General features: G+C 39.8%; 1 protein-coding gene across 2 annotated transcripts in view; it reads left to right on the top strand.

Annotated features, from left to right (window-relative positions):
• Positions 1-20,325, top strand: part of cdh4 (cadherin 4, type 1, R-cadherin (retinal)) — a 221,371-nt gene that overhangs the window by 152,013 nt on the left and 49,033 nt on the right. The window lies entirely within an intron of this gene.

Raw genomic sequence — 20,325 nt, 5'->3', positions numbered from 1 at the left:
GCCTCCAGAACGTGCAAAACGAGATGCCTGTGCCCAACGGCAGCCACGAACAAAAGTGTTTCTTAACTTTGTTAAAATAAATAACCAGTCACCTCAGTGCAACACTTGGAATAAGATTATATTGTGCAAAAGAGGCTTTCGCTATGTGTAGAAGTCTGACATTCTCCCTCCCGTTCCGAGCCTCAGCTTACACCGTGCGGAGCTTCAGTCAAGTCAATTGGGTGAGCGTGAAACAATACGTTGAGCTAAAACTTCACCAAAGGTCAAACTAGCAACTTTACATCACAATTAATTGGGACACAATTCACATAAAAATTGTCTCACAGTATCACAAACACTAACCTTGTGACTCATCGATGGGTAGGTAAAGGAATCAACGTTTTACAGAGCATTTGAGCATTATTCCTCTTTTGTATGCTGTCTCGTTTTACTTTCGTTTTCACTGGTGTCGTGTGAAGTTACCTTTCATGCCAAAATGCTGAGTTTCGATGCGTACCCTTCAAAATAAAAGGCTACATGCTTAAAACACAAAGTCAAGTTAAAACTTGCACATATAAACCATTTGACGTGATAAAAGAGTTGCAAATAACTATTTTAACATTGCCATATTTAAATTTTAACTGAAACATTCATTAATGAATATTAAGTCAGTTGGGATAGTTACACACAAATTGCCTTTTAGTATCTAGGTTTGATATTGATACTTGTTTTAAAGAACCCTGAGTCAAATGTTCATTTTAGTCTATGCTGTGGGCTGCTAAGAAAATGGATGTTCACAATTTGGACACCCCTTCTTTAAACCATGCAAACTTTTTTGACGCGGCCCCATAAAAGAGTCAGAATCGAGAATCATTTGGAACCGGAATCGAAATGAGGAACTGGAATCGGGACCGGCATCACTCAAATTCAAACGATGCCCAACCCTACTGTTGATGCAGTGTCAATAGGAATTATTATTGGCACAGAAAGGGTGGGTTTGTTGCAGAGGTTTGGCAAAGCAAAGGCACCAATGTAAAGTTGAGCTGTGGCGTTGCCTTACGCATCTCACTGTTTAAGATTATTGATTAATGTTAATCATCACTAAAGTGTAAATAGAAGTTAACCACTGGTAATGGTGTTTTATTTTGCTTTTTTTAGAACTGTGTTATGTGAAATTTCAAATTATATTGTCTGGTCTTTGACTTAACGTGATTTCAAGGATGTACAGTATTTTGCACATTAATTATCTTCTAACATCTTTTAAATGTGTTCCCGATTCCAGTTAGTTTGTCATTTTATGTTTTTTTTTTCTTCTGGTTCTACAATGTCTTTAAAAGCAAAACTGAGAGGACATAATTGTTCCTGTGATGTGTAATCTCTCCAGGATGTAGCCTACTCCTATCCTTATGTCAGCTGGGAGAGACTCAAGCTCATGCAATCCTGCACAGGATAATTGGTATAGATGATCTATCGTTGGACTGTTAGATGGATGATTTTAATGGAGCGAGGCAACATGGGAGAAATATTATATTTTGAATGAGTCCCAAATGCTTTAGCTCCCAGTAACAAATTAAATCACTGTTTAAGATGAATCCTCAACTCTTTGTGGAAATCTACATCAAAGGGAAAGCACAGTCAGCATTTCATGCGATGTCAAGCTCAGTCTCTGATATGGCTAAACAGCCTTAAACAGGTACACACTGGATTTTTCAGATACGCCATCTTCCCTGTGTTGTGGAAAAAACAATTTCACTCTTGCTTTCACATTTTTTAGCTTTTCCAGTTTTTAATAGATTAAATAACACAACGTAATTACAGCTTTGCAGCCATCAAATAGTTCAAATGCCACAGTCGAAAGAGGTATGTGATGGAAAGAGAGGACGTTTGATTCACTGCAAGGTGACAGGGAAGTTACAGCATGACGAGAGATTATCGTAGGTCTAGGATATTTATTTGAATGTGTCATCATCTGACACATTCAATTGCATAGGCTAACAAAAGCTCATCATTGTATTGATTACAAAACATCATCATAGCGTTCTGTCTATTTTAGTAGATGTCCAGTGATATTCAGTTTTTTTGTTTGTTTGTTTGTTGGATTGTTTTTTGTATTTCTTTGTCAGCTTTACTTTATAGTCTATGGACAAGTCAGTGATAAGGTTAAGAAAAACAAACAAACAAAAAAATCTGTTGATGTACAATATGTGTGGATAAAAGCCAACATGTACATTTCAGGCCGTTTGTGGTGTTCTCTCTCCCACCAGTCTCTTGTATACTTCCATGGGACTAATGAGCCAAAACTGATTGAAGGTACTTTGATCATGTCAAAAGATCCCACTTGAATTGAACCTGAGTTTAAAATGCTGTCTTTTCCTGAACATAGCCAGGGAGATGGGCAATTACCTGAAAACGATTGCACACAACTGTTAAAGTCTTTTTGAATACATTGCGATTTCACAACCTAAAGGAAAGATGATAGCAGAATGTGATTGTGACTTTTTCCTTTGCCAGGAAGCTGTGCATGACTGTGCCCTCACATAGAGCTAAATTGAACTGTAATGATATCTACCAACCATGACTTTTATCATGCTGTCACACTTTTGAAGAAAAAAACTAAAGGTTTTCAGGTGAGTGGGAAAGCAACAATTCAGCATGGTTCGTGTTACCTCATTATTTTGAATAGCCCATTATCATTGGGCTCTCAAACAATATCACAATAAGCAACCTGAGGTTAAATGGGTCAGAGTCACAACAACAGACTCCTCATTTGGCGACATTTCATCAAAAGGAAACACAAGGACAGAGTTTGACTGAAACATATGGTAGCCATTAACAGGAAAAAAGAAAAAAGTACACCCATTGTTGAAACAGCAGGGCTCATTGTGCCGGGCAGTTTCTGTATTGACAGTGTATAGACACTGTGTGCAGAACAGTGTTATCTTAATAGCAGTTTTGTGTCTATACAGGTAAACTTTGAAAGTTGAGTGCCCCTGAAGTCATGCAATTTGAAATTCTACCAAAATTGAAGGTAAAATATGCCGATTATAAAACTTCAGAGGGACATCACTCAAGACCTCAGCATACTTCCTGAGACCCAGTATCAAAGACTTTGGCTTTTTATTTGACTTTGTGACACCTTCATTCAAAAAAAAAAAAAGGAGAAGCAAAAAGAGGTGTTCTCAAAAGAACTTGAAAGTAGAAATATCAAACCAACCTTACGATAAGTCCTCACTTGTTGATAAAATTGAGGTAGAATTAAAGAATTTCTTTAAATTATTTTTCTTTTATGACTGTTAACAATTTTAAAATGCACCTCATTAACAAACATTGCTTACATTTAATAAAAGGTTTTATGACGATGATGAGTTTATGGATTATTTCTGTCAGGATTCAGGTTGCAAGTTGGACCCAGATGCAAAGAGGACAGGGAGGTGAGTTTGTGAATAAAGGTTTATTGCAGTTTGGAAGCGAACAAAGGAACTCTGAGAACTAAATCCGGCATTGGCAGAGTTCCAACAGGGACCAGTCTGGCAGGGTAGGAGTCCGTGTTGTTGGTGGGCCGCAAGAGGTGAGCACTGGTTTGCAGAGAGCAAGGGCAGATGCCAGACTGGGGTCAAAGAACAAGAATTAGGTAAAGGTAACTCACTAGGTCTTCAGGACGCAAAAAGATTGGCAAGGTGGCTAGGCTACGAACTCGATGTAGAGGGTTGATAGTCTGGCGACGAGTTGGAGTCCCACAGCGTCTTAAGAGCAGTCAGGTGTAATTAGGATAACAAGGTCCAGCTGCTAGACTCCAACACGTCAACCCTGCAAAGCACTCATGACATACACACACACACACACACACAACACACGGGCTGGACTCAGGGTGCTGAAACAGCAGCCCTGACAATGTCCCTCCATCCATTCATTGGTCATCTATCTAGGTCATCTATCGCAATGTATCTAGGTCATCTATCGCAATGTATTCAAAAAGAATAACAGTTGTGTGCAATCTATCCCAGCTGGACACCGATTTACATCAGACCTTCGTGGTCCCACTGTGCTGCCATCCAAGCTCAGTACCAAAGTAAAAGCACGTTGTCTTATTTGTAACTTAATATTTCACAAAGGATTACGCTGCAGCTCATAATGATCTAGTAATATGCCTTTGTTTATTCTTTTTTATTTTTTTTGATGCAATTTATATTGCATACTGGAAATGTAATGGAAGTAACATTTTAGCAAAGCTAACTTTGACATACATTTAAAAAAAAATGAATAATCCATAGATACCCTGAAATTGTAACTTGTGACCAATGTAGGGTGTACCCACCTCTATCTGAAGACAGATGGGGTAGGCTGCAGTTAGCCATGATCCTAATCAGGACAAACAGTGTTGTTGTTCAATTTTTTGAGTCATCTTTTTAAAAAAGGTAGAAGGGGAAAACACACAAAAACATTTTAATTGTCCCTTGCTTCAGCAATTCACCCTCAAATTATTTATTATGGCTAGTGCACATACATACATTGAACCGTGTAAGTTAGTCATTGCATCTCTGAGATACCAGTATATGTGCACTCTAAGCCCTCTGTCTGTGACTGAAATTCAAAGTCAGTTCAGTTTTTATGTTCAAGATGATAGTTTGTTGACATTTTCTTTCAAGGTTGGAATCAGGACAGCGCCCAATTTCCATTTTCTCCCGACTCTATCGTCCCAGAATCTGTGCCATTCATGCTGACTCATCCAGACTAACAAGGTTTCCAGGAATAGTTGCTCTGATTGTGCTCCTCTTTCTCATGATGAGGACATGCTCCCTCATCCATTTCCTCTACAACGGATGTGAATAATTCACCTGTCACCCCCATGGGTAAGGTGTAAAATAGTACAAACTATGAGGGCATTTGTTTCTTGAATGCACAGTGCCTGCATTGTACAGGCAATTGCACAAAGGTGGCATTAGGTGCACAGAATAGGTGGCTATGGAAAAGGTATGTCATGGTTCTTGGTTGAGTTATGGTATTCGGTACTCAGTGTTTCCCACAGAAACAGAATCTGTTTGCAGTGGTGGGTATCCGGGAGCTGGCCGTTTTTTTCTTCTTCTGTTTTTGTTTCGTTTTTGGGGGAGGGAATAAAGGTAAATGAACACTTACAGAATAACGTATAATAAATTATATCTGCTCAATATTGTACTGTTTATTTGCAACAAACAATGACTGACTAAATAGGTCATTTCTTTTACATAATTTTAACAGATAATGAAAAATGTTCAGATTAAAGCAAAGCAGAACAACAAGCATGTATGTGTTTACATGTACAGTATTTTGTGTATGCTGTTTTTAAGTTTTTCATAAATGCTGTTCTTACATTGATGTAACAGCAGCATAACTTTAATTTAATATCTTAACTTAATAAACGTGGGCGTTTGATTAAGGGGAAAAACAATTAGTGTGATTTGAATATAAAACGTTTATTTGTTAACAAATGAGCAGAATCTGATTTTTAGCAATGATGTCATTGTTTTCAAAACATGCAGTACTGTACATAAAATTACAACTAAATACATTTGGTGGAACTTTTTCTAAATTCTTTTAATGAAGAGCTCCACCTGTGGGAAATTACGGTATGGGTCCCGTGGAAGTACGAAGTGAAGTGGAGCACCTGACACTCTTTATTAATGGTGAGACATAAAACTTAACAGTTAGGGTTAGGGTCCTTATTTGTTTCACAAATATCATTTACACATCTGTATAGTTGTGAACAAAGGATTTAACTGAGTTAAATTCCGTGTGGGGGGGGGGCTGGGGACTCGTCATGCTCGGGGCTGCAGCTGGTTCGCATTTCTATTATAGTCGGCGTTATAGTCGGCGTAATCCTAAACTCAGAAGATCCTGACAACTGTACTTAGGGTTTTCCCAGCATGGAGTGGCGTTTCTGGGCGAAAATACACACAGATACAAACAAAAAAAGGATCGAGTGTGCTGTGACGAGGCACCATTTCACCAGCTGGACCAGCGTCTGGCATGGGTTAGGATGGATAATGTCTGAATGGTGAATGCTTCTGATGCCAGATGGTCGAGTCTCAAAATTAAATGTCGACGCTTTTGATACTTCAGGTATTTGAGGGACTGTATTACCACGCTTGTTAGCAGACACACAAAAGGAGTACCATCAGGGCACAATCTCAGCGCAGCAAAAGCCAAAAATCTATTTGCGATGGCCTGCCACAAATAAATGCATATGTGGGGAAACCCTGCAACTTGAGCAAAACCTGTTCAGCTTTTCTACAGTTCAGTTGATCATTTTATGGATTAAACCTTTCCATAAGACATTTTGACACTTTTCTGGACAATATCTTTGCCTATCATAGTATTTATTGTTATTTTACAAAGCAATTTACATGACGTGCCAGAGGCATATACGTCGCTAATCTATCTTTTTTTTCTAGTACTATTTAATGAAGCTGTCAGTTGAGAGGACCTGCAAAGGGTCTCTTTTTTCTTAAAATACAGACTATAATGCATTCATCGCTGAGTTAATTTACTGCATATGTCGGGGCTTCCGTCTTGTCTATTGTCCGGCTGTAATATTGGAGGCAATTATTAGTTATTTGCAGAGAAACAACACATAACATTACACTGTAAATTAACAGTAGGGGCTTTTGCACCAAACAGCCCGGGAACTTTGAGTTCCTTATAGCAGGAGTTCCTGTGGCCCATGTGTTTTGTGTTTCCATCGCACTAATTAGTTCAGGGTAGCTTAAGCAAATGAGGCTGATGTTGTTTAGTACTGACACCTATTGGATTGAACAAAATGCTGGTATTTCAAGCTTTTAATGTCTTATTTTATATCTGAATCTATATTTCAAATTTTTTTGATACCTTTAAAACCTAATCCTTTATCCAGGTGAGGCAATTGAGAACTGATCCTCATTTGCAATGCCAACCTGGCTGCCAGATCCCAAAAACATACATGGTAGGTTAATTGAAGACTCTAAATTGCCCGTAGGTGTGAGTACGAATGGTTGTTTGTTTATATGTTCCCTGCGATTGGCTGGTGACCAGTTCAGGGTGTACCCGCCTCTCACCCAGAGTCAGCTAGGATAGGCTCCAGTACGCCTGCAACCCTTGACAGGATCAGCGGTACGGAAGATAAATGTGCCAGCATGAATACCAAAAACGGTGTTTGGAAGTTTTACTTTTCAATGTATTTGAATGCTGCGATTGGCTGGCAACCAGTTCAGGGTGTAACCCGCCTCCTGCCCGATGATAGTTGGGATAGGCTCCAGCACGCCCGCGACCCGAGTGAGGAGAAGCGGCTCAGAAAATGGATGGATGGATGGATGTATTTGAATCCTCTTATTTCGAGCCTTGCGTAACGCCGCATCCAGTAATGGCGGCTCTGTGAATGAAATAGTAAACGCTTCCGAGGTCTGTCAACCAATCAGCATTCGTCAGCACAGAGACTTCAAAGAGTTCCTGGTCACTCTCGGAAGACACTACCCGCCAGGAGGAATGAAATAATCCAGGGGGAACCTTCAGTACTCTGGTAGTTTTATTCGGTGGAGACACAGGGGGAACTCAAGCTACCAGAGTAGCTATAGTAATTTCTCGTGTATAATGCACATTGTTTTACCCCCAAATAATTGTTTAAAGTCAATAGGTTGCATTATTCATAGTCATAGGGGAAAATGGAAAAAAACACACATTTTGTAAATGTGTGCCACCATCTAGAAGTTCTGAAAAGTACAACTTTCATTCCAAAATGCCACCGCCACCTAGAGGTTATGAGAAGGGGTAGCCTGCACTTTCATTCCAATATGACAGGGGTACATATGACTGCATATATGTACAGTTGTGCTCATAAGTTTGCAGAATTTGTGAAATTTTAATATAGTTGTTTTGTCAAGCCATTCACCTTTGGCAATTGATTTGGACCTTGGAAGCACACTAATTTCTCACGGCTCATGAAAGTGACTCGCCTATGATGAGTACTGTATGTCAACAATGTCACTATGACCAAGCACACCAGTGTGGTAAATTTGGATAAGGCCGCCTATTTGTGTCCCCCATAGTGTTACGGCCTTTTCCGAGATCAGACGAGATTGGTCGTTCTTATAGCAGTGTGGCGGCGAGCCTTGACTTCGCACAGCTCAGTGCACAGGCGACCAGTCCATTCATTGTGTGAGGTCAGCGCCTACTGCATGGTAGGCATGCCCTAATTTTGAAAAACATTTTCCTTGACTATGTTTTTTGGTTGGATCAGCACATGTAGACAGGGAGTTGTCTTCATGCCAATTATACACAGACTGTCTGTAGAAAAGGCCCTAAAGTCATTCATTGTGAGAGAAAATATGATAATTTCTATTATGTAGGTGCCTAAAGGACTGTATGTATTACGTTTGTGCTCATTTGTTTATTTGTTATTCGAGCGGGCCAATTCATGTGGATTGTGGACAGGCAGTCGTGTTGGGGTGGCCAGAAGCAAAGCGTGTGTACCGGAATAAAAAGTTCGTTCAGCTGTGTGCATCAATGATAAAATGAGTAATGACACACAAGTGCCATTACTTTTTGCACCAGAATGCGACATTAGACTCTTTTGTGTGATGTTTATTATTCAAAGTTAGTCGTATTGATAGCTCAGTATAGCTTTTGCTACCAGAAGTGGTATGCTTTTTCTTTCAGAAAAAGATAATTATACAGGAAGTGGTATAAAAAAGTGTGAAAGTTTACAGCATTTTGATTTCATTTGCAAGTGTACTCATTTGATTATTATTATTATTTATGCTATGTTTGTGTTTTCTTACCAATCTGTATTTAGTTATTCTTTCTCACACTGGAAGTGTGAAGCTCCAATATATAGTTGTGTCTTTATTGTGTGTTGATTGTATTGTATTGTTTATATTCAAAATGAAAATTGCTCTTATCCCCCTCCTGATATTTTTGTTTTGGATACTATATATTATTTTAATAATCAATGAATCTGTCAATTATTTTTTTCAATGAGTCAAGTAATTGGATTCAACAAACGTTTTTGTATTTCCATCCCTTTATTCAAAAATAGGACATTATTTCAAATTGGCAGTGTAGAAAAGTGCACAAAGTGGTTGCTGCGTAAACATCCCATAGCGCTTAAAGCAATAAATCATGACTAAAATTTCAAAAAGAAAAAAAAAATGTTGAGGTCAAATAGCTTTACAATAGGCCATAGACTAACCACACAAAAACATACAAATGTTTGATATACAATATCTGCTTAAATATATTGTTTTTGTCATCATCTGTCATGACACTATCTGTCTCCTTAGTGTCAAATGCCACATCAAGATTTGCATGAGTGCATGTAACCTCATCACCATATCTCTGTGAATCTAAAAACAAAACACACATTTTCACTCTTGATTTGATTGATTTGATTCAATTCACTCTTGATTTGATTGATTTGATTCAATTTCAAAATGTACCTTTTATCATGCTAATCATTTTCTGAATTCAAGGAGTCAAGTCCAGATAACTCTTCCTTTACCAAATGTTTAAGGAAGTCTGAATTTGATACACTACAGGAACATTATGTATAAATACTGTATATAAATAAATAACAAAAACATAATCATGAATAAATAAACAGTGATTTCATACTTTAACTATGAAAAACATCCACATATTTTGTTAATATACTCACATTAAAGTGAATAAACAGATCAGCGCTGCTACCCTGCAACTGAAAAAAAAACCTCCTCTAAGGTAGTTATGTGAAGTTTGTTTGGCTGGCATGAAAATAAATATGTATTCATCCATCCATCCATCCGTCCATCCATGCATTTTCTGAGCCGCTTATCCTCACGAGGGGGCAGGCGGGGTACACCCTGAACTAGTTTCCAGCCAATCGCAGGGCACACATAAACAAACAACTATTCGCGCTCACATTCACACCGACGGGCATTTTAGATTTGTCAATTAACCTACCATGCATGTTTTTGGGATGTGGGAGGAAACCGGAGTGCCCGGAGAAAATCCACGCAGGCACGGGGAGAACATGCAAACTCCATACAGGCGGGGCCGGGGATTGAACCCCGGTCCTCAGAACTGTGAGGCAGACGCTCAAACCAGTCATCCACCGTGCCGCTAAATATGTATTTTTGATTTTTTTTAAATTTGCACTTCCATGGACTTGGAAAATAGACAGCCATTGTCTGTCCAGTCTGCCTCTGCGTGCATTGAAAGTGTCAGGACTTGATTGTGATTTGTTAATAAGGATCCAATCATTAACCAGCAGTACTGACAGCATCGAAATTCAGCATATTGATTGGTTTAGAGATGCAAATGTCACGCCCATGACGCGGCAGCCTCTCGGACCACTGCTGTGTGCAACTGTCGTCATAATGGCGCAACGCAGCAGGTAACCGACATCATAATCACGTGACACAACGAATCAATAATAAAAGTCGTTGCCAACATTATCGAATAATCGTTGCAGCCCTAACTTCTTAACAGCGCCCAAGTTTTTTTTTTTTACAAGCCAGGGAATGCTTTGTATAGGTCAAAAGATATTTATCAGGTAATACATTTCATTAATTTAACTTTTAAAAAGTGCATGTTTCTTTTGGGTCTTTATGTTGGTCTACAATTTTCCTAAAATGATGCAATCGTGCAATTGTGGGGTGAAAAAAACCTACACCAGCTATGATGAATACGCTCTAGAATTGATGTGAACAATGTGCTTTATGAATTGAATCTTGAACAAAGATGTGAAAATACACCATTGTGTGCTGTCTGGCGCATGTCTCCGCAAGGGAACGTGTGTGTCATTCACAGCGTTCCCGGTTGGATAATTAGAAGGTGACAGTCCCATTAAAGACAGCCCAGTAGTACAAAGGCTGTGTGCTGTTGTGGCTTGCACAAAGCTCAACCTCTCACTAAATATCTGTCAACCACTCTGACCCCACTGGCAGCTCACTCTGAACCACTGTGACTCCCTTCTAGACTCTCATTGGCAGCTCCGAGTAACTCCCCGATCCAAACACGACCCTCCTTTCAAGCCCGGCCTTTAACTGATTGGTTGGACTGAGACCACCTTGGGCATGGCAGAAGTGCTTTCAATTGGCCTCAGGTTGCTGCTGATTGGTCAGGCTCTCAAGGCCCTATGGGCGCACATGGCAGCATATTGATGCAAGTTGATGAAAAAACTGTAGGTGGACTTGAAGGTGCAAGAAGAGCAGAAAGCTCCGCAGCACCACAAACCCATCCCTTCTCTCCATTTTATTCTCTTTCAGTAAGACTTCCTGAAGTCAGCCAAAGCCTTTTGCTTTGTGCATGGAAGACCCAAGATGTACAGTGGTTTAATTTTTATCCCTGTATTGTGACTCCATGTGTAGAATAGTGCAATGGAACCGTTTAAACTCAGACCTTTTGTATAAGTAAGACAAGACTGTGGGCCTCTGCATCCTCCATTTCCATCACATTATACACAGAATGTCTCTGCCACTTATAAAAGAAGCTAATAGATATATTTTCTTCATTCTCCCACACTGTGATTCAGGGGAATTAATGCCATTCTTAATGCAGAGAGACTGCTGGTACGTTTCAACAGGATTCTCACTTCCTGCAGAGCCCCTCTAAATTGCCTGGCTAATGCCATAATTGGGTTTGTTCGTCACTTCTTAACTCCCATTAATATTTGTTCTCCCTGTAATTGCTTCTTTTTTTTTTGAAGCCCAGTCCTACATTTCATTCCGTCGTCTGGATAATGGTCTGAGGTGGAGGCAGTGACGCGCATGCATAAGCACAAGGGCATGCTTGAGAGAGCATCTCATTTATTTTTTAAAGCTACAAAATGTAAAAATTGTGGAACTGTTCTGTCCTCAGGGTAACTAATCAAAAACAAAAAAAGACAATGGAGCTGTTAAAATTCTCATCAATGGAGCATTTAAAGAGTGAAGGGTTTAAAGCCAAAATTGAACTGACTGTCAACTAGAGTATATGAACCACATAAAAATCTTTTCATTGTCATGTTACACCAAAACAATGCCAGCATTCTACAGTATGACATTTAACTTCAGTACATTGATGGCTTGTAACGACACAAGAAGCCCCCCCAAAAAAGTTTACAAATAATTATGATCTTTATAGACTTTGCGTTCACCTTTTTCACAAAATCAAACACTAACTCATTGTTTCGATAGCTACAAATTGAAGGTAAATTCAGTGGCTTTTTATAAACAGTCTTACAGTCTGCGGTCTACTTCCAGATGATCTTAATTTGTGTCTATTCAACATCTGGACGTAATAATGTTTTTTTTTGTTTGTTTTGTTTTTAAATATGATCTGCTTAACACTACTAGTGACTTCGCAACTCAACAGAAACTCGTCACAACAAGTGGAGCAATACATGCCAACTGAGTGAATCTCAGATTTTTTTTCTTGAATCTCAGATTTTTTTCCTTGAATCTCAGGCTTTCGGTCATTTTTAATAGCTTTCAGTAAACATGTGCCATAATAACTACTCTTTATTAGCAATGTGACGCCATGGTAGTCAACTGGTTAGCACATCCGTCTCACAGTTCAAAGATCGTCGGTTAAAATCCAGACTCTGGCCTTCCTGTGTGGAGTTTACATGTGTGGAGTGTGCATGTTCTCCCCGTGCCTGTGTGGGTTTTCTCCCACATTCCAAAAACATGCGTGCTTGGTGTGAATGTTAGTGTGAACGGTTGTTTGTTTATTTGTGCTCTGCAATTGGCTGATGATCAGTTCAGGGTGCCTGTCTGCCGGGACAGGCTCCAGCACACCTGTGACCCAAGTGAGGATAAGCGGGACAGAAAATTGATGGATACTAGCAATGCTTTATGCTTCACATTACTACATTACAAAGCGATAATAACTGTAATTTTATTACTTTTGTAGCCCTTTAGTCCCAACACCGAAAACCCTAACACATCTATGCAAATGAACTAAAGCTTTGAAATAATAATAATAATAATAATAAATCATATCCTATTTCATTTGTAACCCAATCCAATCACTATCACAAACCCGAGCAGTATATACGAATCAATACAATTTCCTCAGATGGAAAGTTTTGAAACAAAGAAAAGCTGAACAACAGTGTCAGTACCAGTGTACACAAACCTTCCTTAGTTGGCAACTCATTTATCTGTCAATATAAATGAGTTGCCAACTAAGGAAGGTTTGTGTACACTGGGAAAGTGGGGGGAGAGATTGGGACAAATTAAAGTGGCAAAACACACAGACGGAAGAGAAAAACATATCCAACTAGAAGGTGCAATTCCGAGAGAAATTGCATGTGAATGCTGCAATGCTGATTGAAATCATGCGCTTGAATGAGCTGAACACGTAGATGTTGGAACGGTGGGAATCGCTTGAGAAATAAGGAAACTGTAGCTAAAAATGTAGAATTTGTCTATTTGTGGCTAAAATGCCACATGTAGTAAGTGGAATGATGTGAATTGGTGAAGAAATGTGGAAGCAGCGGGGAAGAAGGCAGAATAGAGTGGAATGAGGGAGAATGTGGGTGAAAAATGTGGAATATGGAGAATACGGGAATGTGTGTTGAAGAAGTTCTGAATGACCTGAATGTTTTAAAAGTAAAAGAGAATGATGTGTAAGTATTTTGTTGACAGTGTCATTGGGAATGAATGGGAATTATCAAATGTAAAATGTGGAATTGTGGATAATGTGAAAATGTTGCAGTTTAGATGAGTAATAGCACGCGTCGCGTGAATTTTTCGAACATGACGAAGTTGGAACGGAGTGAATCGGATGTAAAACGGTGAAGGAGAAGTGCGTCAAAAAATGAGCGGAATAATAAAAATAAAAATAATAAAAATAAAGATAACAATAAAGGTAGAATAACATCTGTGTGAATGCTTGAGCAGGAGGCCAAAACGTGTCATATCTCAGTGCTGAATGGAGCTTTATTCATTTTCCATTCTTTCCCTGGTCCATAATGTACTGCTCTTCATGAGTATCAGGAAAGAGCGTGCGCCATGTTGGCTATCAAAGGATCATCTGAGAGATATGAAAGCGAAGCTCTTCGCAGCTTTTCTCTTACAAACCTCCCGTGAGACTATTTTTGACGCAAGCCACACCATTCCCCTTTAATAACACCACTAAACACCTCCCCAGACTCCCTTTATAGCCGGGGTATAGTATGTAATGCTTGTCACTGTATAATTCTGCAGCACGTTACTGTCAGTTTGAAGACTCTCAATTTGGTCAACCAACATTTTCATCAACTGCTTTACTGTTTTCGCCTATGGAATATTGGTCTGTTTAAGTGGATGGCCTACCAGACTGGAATGCTTGTTACCAATCAAAAGGAGAGTGCATCATCTGGGATGAGTGGTGTAGCAGCAGGCATCGGAGCAATGCAAAACTCAAATTTCGCAGGGAAAGCATTTAGTGTGGCCATTTCTGTCGTGCTCATCACAGACTAAGCAGATATAACAGCAGGGAGAGATGAGAAACTATCCAACTGATTTTCAAGGATGTAGTTTTCCGATGCACAGATGCTTTTGATAATGCTACTTAACACAGCAATTCATCTATTCATGGCGATCCTAATGTGAACAGGAGAGATTTTATTTATTTATTTTAATTTTCGTATCTGATTATCATGGTGGAGGAATCTTTTGACTTTTCACTATTTGTTCTGATAGCCTAGATATCAGGCTTTATTTCTCCACTCGTTGGCATCTGCGCCTTACGAGTATCGCTGGTGATGTCAAAATTGTACTAGTTGTACTGGTAGGCTTAGTTAGTGTGTAGAACTAGTCAGTGACTAAAGAGTGAAACAAGAAATATGCTCACTTGTCACACTAGTTGCTGCTATAATTTTGAATTCAGTCATTCAGAATTAATGTCAATACTCTTAGTTAATTCTGCCCAGGGTTCTACTATAGTTTGCTATATGCAGTGTTATCTATGGTGGCTTAATAAAACACATGAAGTGTGAAAGGTGGTCATTAGAATGGTTCAGTCACAGCACATCTTCTCACTACGACAATCACAATTACGGGTAGTTACACAATATTTAACATTCAAACGTTTTTGTTTTTTTGCCACCAACTAGATTTTTGCAGCACAGTCAAAGGCCTATGTTTTGCCACACAGTATTTTCAAATTGAGTTAAGCGCTGCTACATAGGAGATTTTAAAGCTTTTTCAAGAAGCCAAACATATGTTGTAGAAGCCTCAAGCTGATGTACTATAGCCACACTATTAGAATGGACCCCCACCCGCCCCCTACTTGCAGGGGGTAGGTACCGCGCTAAATCGCAAATTGCAAAAATCTGCAGATAAATGATGCCCATTATAATTGCATTGACAAAAAAAATGAAGAAATTTTTTTTTAACCCCCCCAAAATCTTCAATAAGCGGGGCTATCCACCGATAAGCATTTTCTGGGTTCTTCACATTAAAAAACTAAAAACTAAAATAGATGAAATCAGGCGGCACGGTGGCCGACTGGTTAGAGCGTTAGCCTCACAGTTCTGAGGGACCCGGGTTCAATCCCGGGCCCGGCCTGTGTGGAGTATGCATGTTCTCCCCGTGCCTGCGTAGGTTTTCTCCGGGCACTCCGGTTTCCTCCCACATCCCAAAAACATGCATAAATTGGAGACTCTAAATTGCCCGGAGGCGTGACTGTGAGTGTGAATGGTTGTTTGTTTCTATGTGCCCTGCGATTGGCTGGCAACCAGTGCAGGGTGTCCCCCGCCTCCTGCCCGATGACAGCTGGGATAGGCTCCAGCACGCCCGCGACCCTAGTGAGGAGAAGCGGCTCAGAAAATGGATGGATGGATAGGTGAAATCACGGGTGCCAGACCGCGACTAGGCAAGGGTCCACTGTATATCAGTACTTAATTATGGAAAAACTAATCGATACACGGCTTTAATGAATGTAGACTAGCATACTATGTGTCGTAAAACAAGACCTGTTGCGTGACTTGTTTTCCAATGCTATTTCGTCCCAAATGCTACAGCAGTTATAAAAGAGTTCAACCAACTCAAATGCAAAATAAACAATTTGATCCTCATGCAGGTTGCTCTCAAGTACTTCTTTCGTTGCTGTGTTCATGGTTCCTTTATTCCCTGTTGCGGCCTTTTCTTTTAAACCTGTTGGGGGAGTTCCATGCACCCTGATGGGAAACTGAATGACTCTGCTTGTGAAGAGCTTTGAAATGAAGGACTACACCACATGCCTGAACCATTATGTGGACATAGGACATAAAATATCCTACCAAAGAGTGTAAAACAACAGTTCCACGTAATTAATGGAACACCATGAGCCCATGGTTGACAGTAGACCATAATACTGGAACACATTGGGTGCCTGCCGCACGTTGTCCTTCAAAGACCTTCTGGCTGACTTTTTTGCTCTCTGGAAGCATTATACTATTAAGACAAAAACAGCTTAATGCTTGTCCTGTGTAGATGATTTTGCATTGTGAGTTGGCGTGCTTTCAGCATAGTGTGAAAAGCAAAATTTAGTTTGCTGGAATTTTATGTGAACTTTTTCTACTGGTGTCATTACACAGGGTCGGATCAATCAAAGGAGATTTGGACAAACTGAACATTCGTATTAGACTAATTAGGCAGCAGTTTGCTATGCTCAATGAATATCCCTCTGTTTGCACACCGTGCGTCACCCCCAGCAGCTTTACAGAACAATAATTCTTCATCTAATCTTCCCGAACTCCTTACTCCTCTCTCCTTCCATCCATTGCCGTTTTTCTTCTCACGCTGATAGCTTGTCCCAGTGGATCCCAGTAGTTGTCAGTAATCAAGGAAATCACTCTCAAAGAGCTACAAATAGGTCACTTATCTGATGTCTGGTCTGATCTGAGGGAGAGAGACATCAAGTTAAAGTCCCTTACATCTGCCTTTCTCTGCTATTTTTAGTGTGATTAGTAGCCAGTCACTCCACTGGGAGATACTCGAATAAGAAAGAGAAGTCGAGATAGATGATAGTGATAGACTGAAAGAAAGGCAGCACTAGGGAAGGATGAAAAAAAGTCCAAGCTTTTGTCATTAGCATTCCATTCAAATGGTTCAATTGCCGAGTTGTCACTCAAGGGATTCCCAGGACTCAGAGAAGTCATGCTTCTTCATTTATTCCATTTATTCATATAAAGTCCCCCTATTAAGATACACCAGCGAATGTGACATGTGATCTCAGGTGACTGCAATGTGGAATGTTAAGCAGGCTTGGCAGCAGAGGTCACATGGCATGTCAGGAATATTACATCAACATGCCAAATATGCAGGGGCTACATTACAATTTCAGCAACACGCAATGACAAGCAACTGTGTGCACAATCAGAAAAAAAAAAAAAAAGAATTTTGAATTATTGAACTCAACTTGAGCTTCCCTCAGTTTGGTGAACACGACTCTGGCAAACACGTCACACTCTAAGCTACATTTTATACACACAGGAGAAGTAGAGTAGATTCAATGCAGTGACTGGACTGTTAGGCCTTAACCTTTTTTTTCCCCATGACTTTGGAAGAAAATGTTTAGTTGGAATTCAAAGCGAATAAAATTCATTCATTAATGAAGCTGATTTTATTGACAGATAGATGGTGGGCATTGTGAAAAACAAATTTAATTTCTAGAACAAAACCATACAGAGATTACATACAGGTATGTATATGCCTAGTAGGAGAGACTGAGTGATATGATTGATATACATATTGTACTTCACATAAAACCTGGCCCTCAGTTCCTGTGCCAACTAGGAGGGAAAACTGCAACCTGTGAAAGGTTTGCAGCACAGTTCTGCTCTGTGGGTGTGGGAAGACAACTGTGGAAATTAAAAGAGAGAGTATCATGTTCAAACGGAGAGATGTTTTATGCAGAAGCCGCCGTCAAAGCTGAACGGATGAAGTCATTTCATTTTCATGCATGATCTGCAGCCTCACAGACCGGGGAAATTGCATTGGAGAGGAAGAGAAAGATCGAGAGAAAAGATGATTCAAACTTTCCCTTTTCTCCATTTGAATCTGTGATTATTCCCTCTGAATTGTCACCAAAATAATGGGTCAGACTCATTTAAACCATCAAAAACAAACAAACAAAAAAAACATTTCAGATTGGAGAAAATATGATACTATTCGTAGAGTTAAATGTGGTGGTTGCAGTGGTATCACAACGGCAGCGGTTCAGTCTACAGTAGAAGGTCCTGACTTTCTTGACTGGAAATGACGGTCGAAATTGTTGCAGAACTGTTGAGGTCCACTTGAGCAAGGCACCAAAAACCCCAAACTCAGTTTGGAGAGCCAACACAGTTGCAGGGCCCATTCACTCCGACATCCCTTTGCCTTCATGTAGCAAAAAAACATTCAGCAGGTTGCAAAGTGGAATTAACCAGGGCAGTAGTTCAAATGTAGTATCAATCTAAAATCAAAAAAGGTTATGACATCGGGTCTTCATAGGTAGAAGAAAGTGAAGTGTTATCCCTATTTTATTCTTAATGCATGTAAAACAAAAACTAAAATCCTGGAGATGAACAAGAAATTACGACCTGATCTGACAATAATGGGAAACATAAGCTCCTTTGCAGAGGTAACAGACTACAATGTCATCTTTAACTTGTGTCTGAGGTAACAAACTGGTAAACAATAATGAATATTTCCATGGGCTGTGGCCTGTCTGATAGGTCAATTGTATACAAAACAAATTAAGTTCTGCGCACTTTTAGTTGATCAAATTCTCTTAAACGAATGTACAAAACTTTATTTAAGAGTCCAAGCCTTAAATTACCATTAAAGAAAGTAGCTATCACCGTCAGCCATGGACACAGCTCTCTTCACATTTACTGTGTTCACTGTTCAGTGAACTTTATTCAGGGGATTCGGTGAAAAGGGAAGCGTAGGTGAGCATGTTCCATCAGTAAATGTAACCTAGCAATCCAAATCTGGTCACAATAATGATGGTGACTCAGATGTCTTTTCGGAATGTAATACCAATTAATGCCACAAAAAGAACCGCGACAAATCCATCTTCTTTTGTCAGCAAGGTGCAAAGCAAAAGTATTGATACTTTCTATTTTTGCCGAAAATACTAAATACTGGATATTGAAATATGTTCAGTGGTAAATCTCTCACTCTGCAGTATGTGTAAATGACACCCAAGGTGCACAGTGAGATTTTACACTTCAGTCAAAGATTGTTGTTCTTGGCAATTATCAGTTTTACATTACCCTGGCAGGAAGCCATCCTTCTGTACCATCATAGCTGAAATAAGTCACTTTTACGCCTCAAATTATCATAGACGTTTTCACATTCAGTGAGAATGCAACGCTTTCTAACAATGTGACCTTCACGCAATAGACTTGAAATCATTATTTTCAGTTACACTTTATGGGGGGAATACACTCTTACACAATCTTAAGAATATCTATGCATTGGATAATTGTAAATACAGTATTCAGGACCTTTCTATGGGTATTTTTCTTTTTAATTTGGTGGCGCCTGTTTTCAAACTGATGATCACATCCAGGTATTGCTGATAACATAAAGCAATAGAACCACAATTATCTAGAAACTTGTTAGTTTGTATTTTAGTGCATTCTGACGGTTTTGTCCTGAAGACTTTGTACCCACGTGATTACCAATTTGAATATAAAGTATCTGCTTATAAAGTGTGGGACAGCCTGTATTAATCAGGGCCCATAACTCGTGTATGGTTCACATAGCTGACTGGCCGTGCACCTTGAGGGAGATCAAAGCCCACTCAGTTCAGGGTGTAACCCACCTTTTTCTGTAATAATAATAATTCAAGTGGGTTCTAATCGAGTCACTGATGGTGTAGTGGTACAGGCAGCGTGGGTTCAGTTCCCACTCAGTGACATTGTGAATGTGAGTGCGAATGGTTGTCTGTGTCTATATGTGCCCTGCGACTGACTGGCGACCAGTTCAGGGTGTAGTCCGCCTTTCGCCCGAAGTCAGCTGGGATAGGCTCCAGCGTCCCGCGACCCTAACCAGGATAAGTGGTGTTGAAAATGGATGGATGGATGGGTTCTAATCGAGTTCCCCCAATACCCTGAAGCCCTGTTTTGAAGCCAGAGTCATACTGAATAGTAGTACAAACTGGAGGACTGTAGCTCAACTTTTCATAGGCTGTAGCTGACGTCATGTTGTTCTTCCCAGATGGGCAATTCTTTGAGACAGCCAGGTAGTGCATTTTGCCACAACTACTTTTTTATGATTTTGATTTAAGCCCCGACATGGGGTGCATTATATCACACAGTGGCAGAGAAGCAGACCACACACAAGCCGGAGAAGGGAGATGTCAGTGATGTCATGCACAAACCTGAGCTGAGTTCAGCTAGGTTCAGTACCTTGCTCAAGA

Source organism: Phycodurus eques, chromosome 10, assembly GCF_024500275.1.
Source record: "Phycodurus eques isolate BA_2022a chromosome 10, UOR_Pequ_1.1, whole genome shotgun sequence".
NCBI classification, from domain to species: Eukaryota; Metazoa; Chordata; class Actinopteri; order Syngnathiformes; family Syngnathidae; genus Phycodurus; species Phycodurus eques.
Note: the sequence above shows the minus strand (reverse complement) of the source record. Positions and strands in the feature narration are given on the sequence as shown.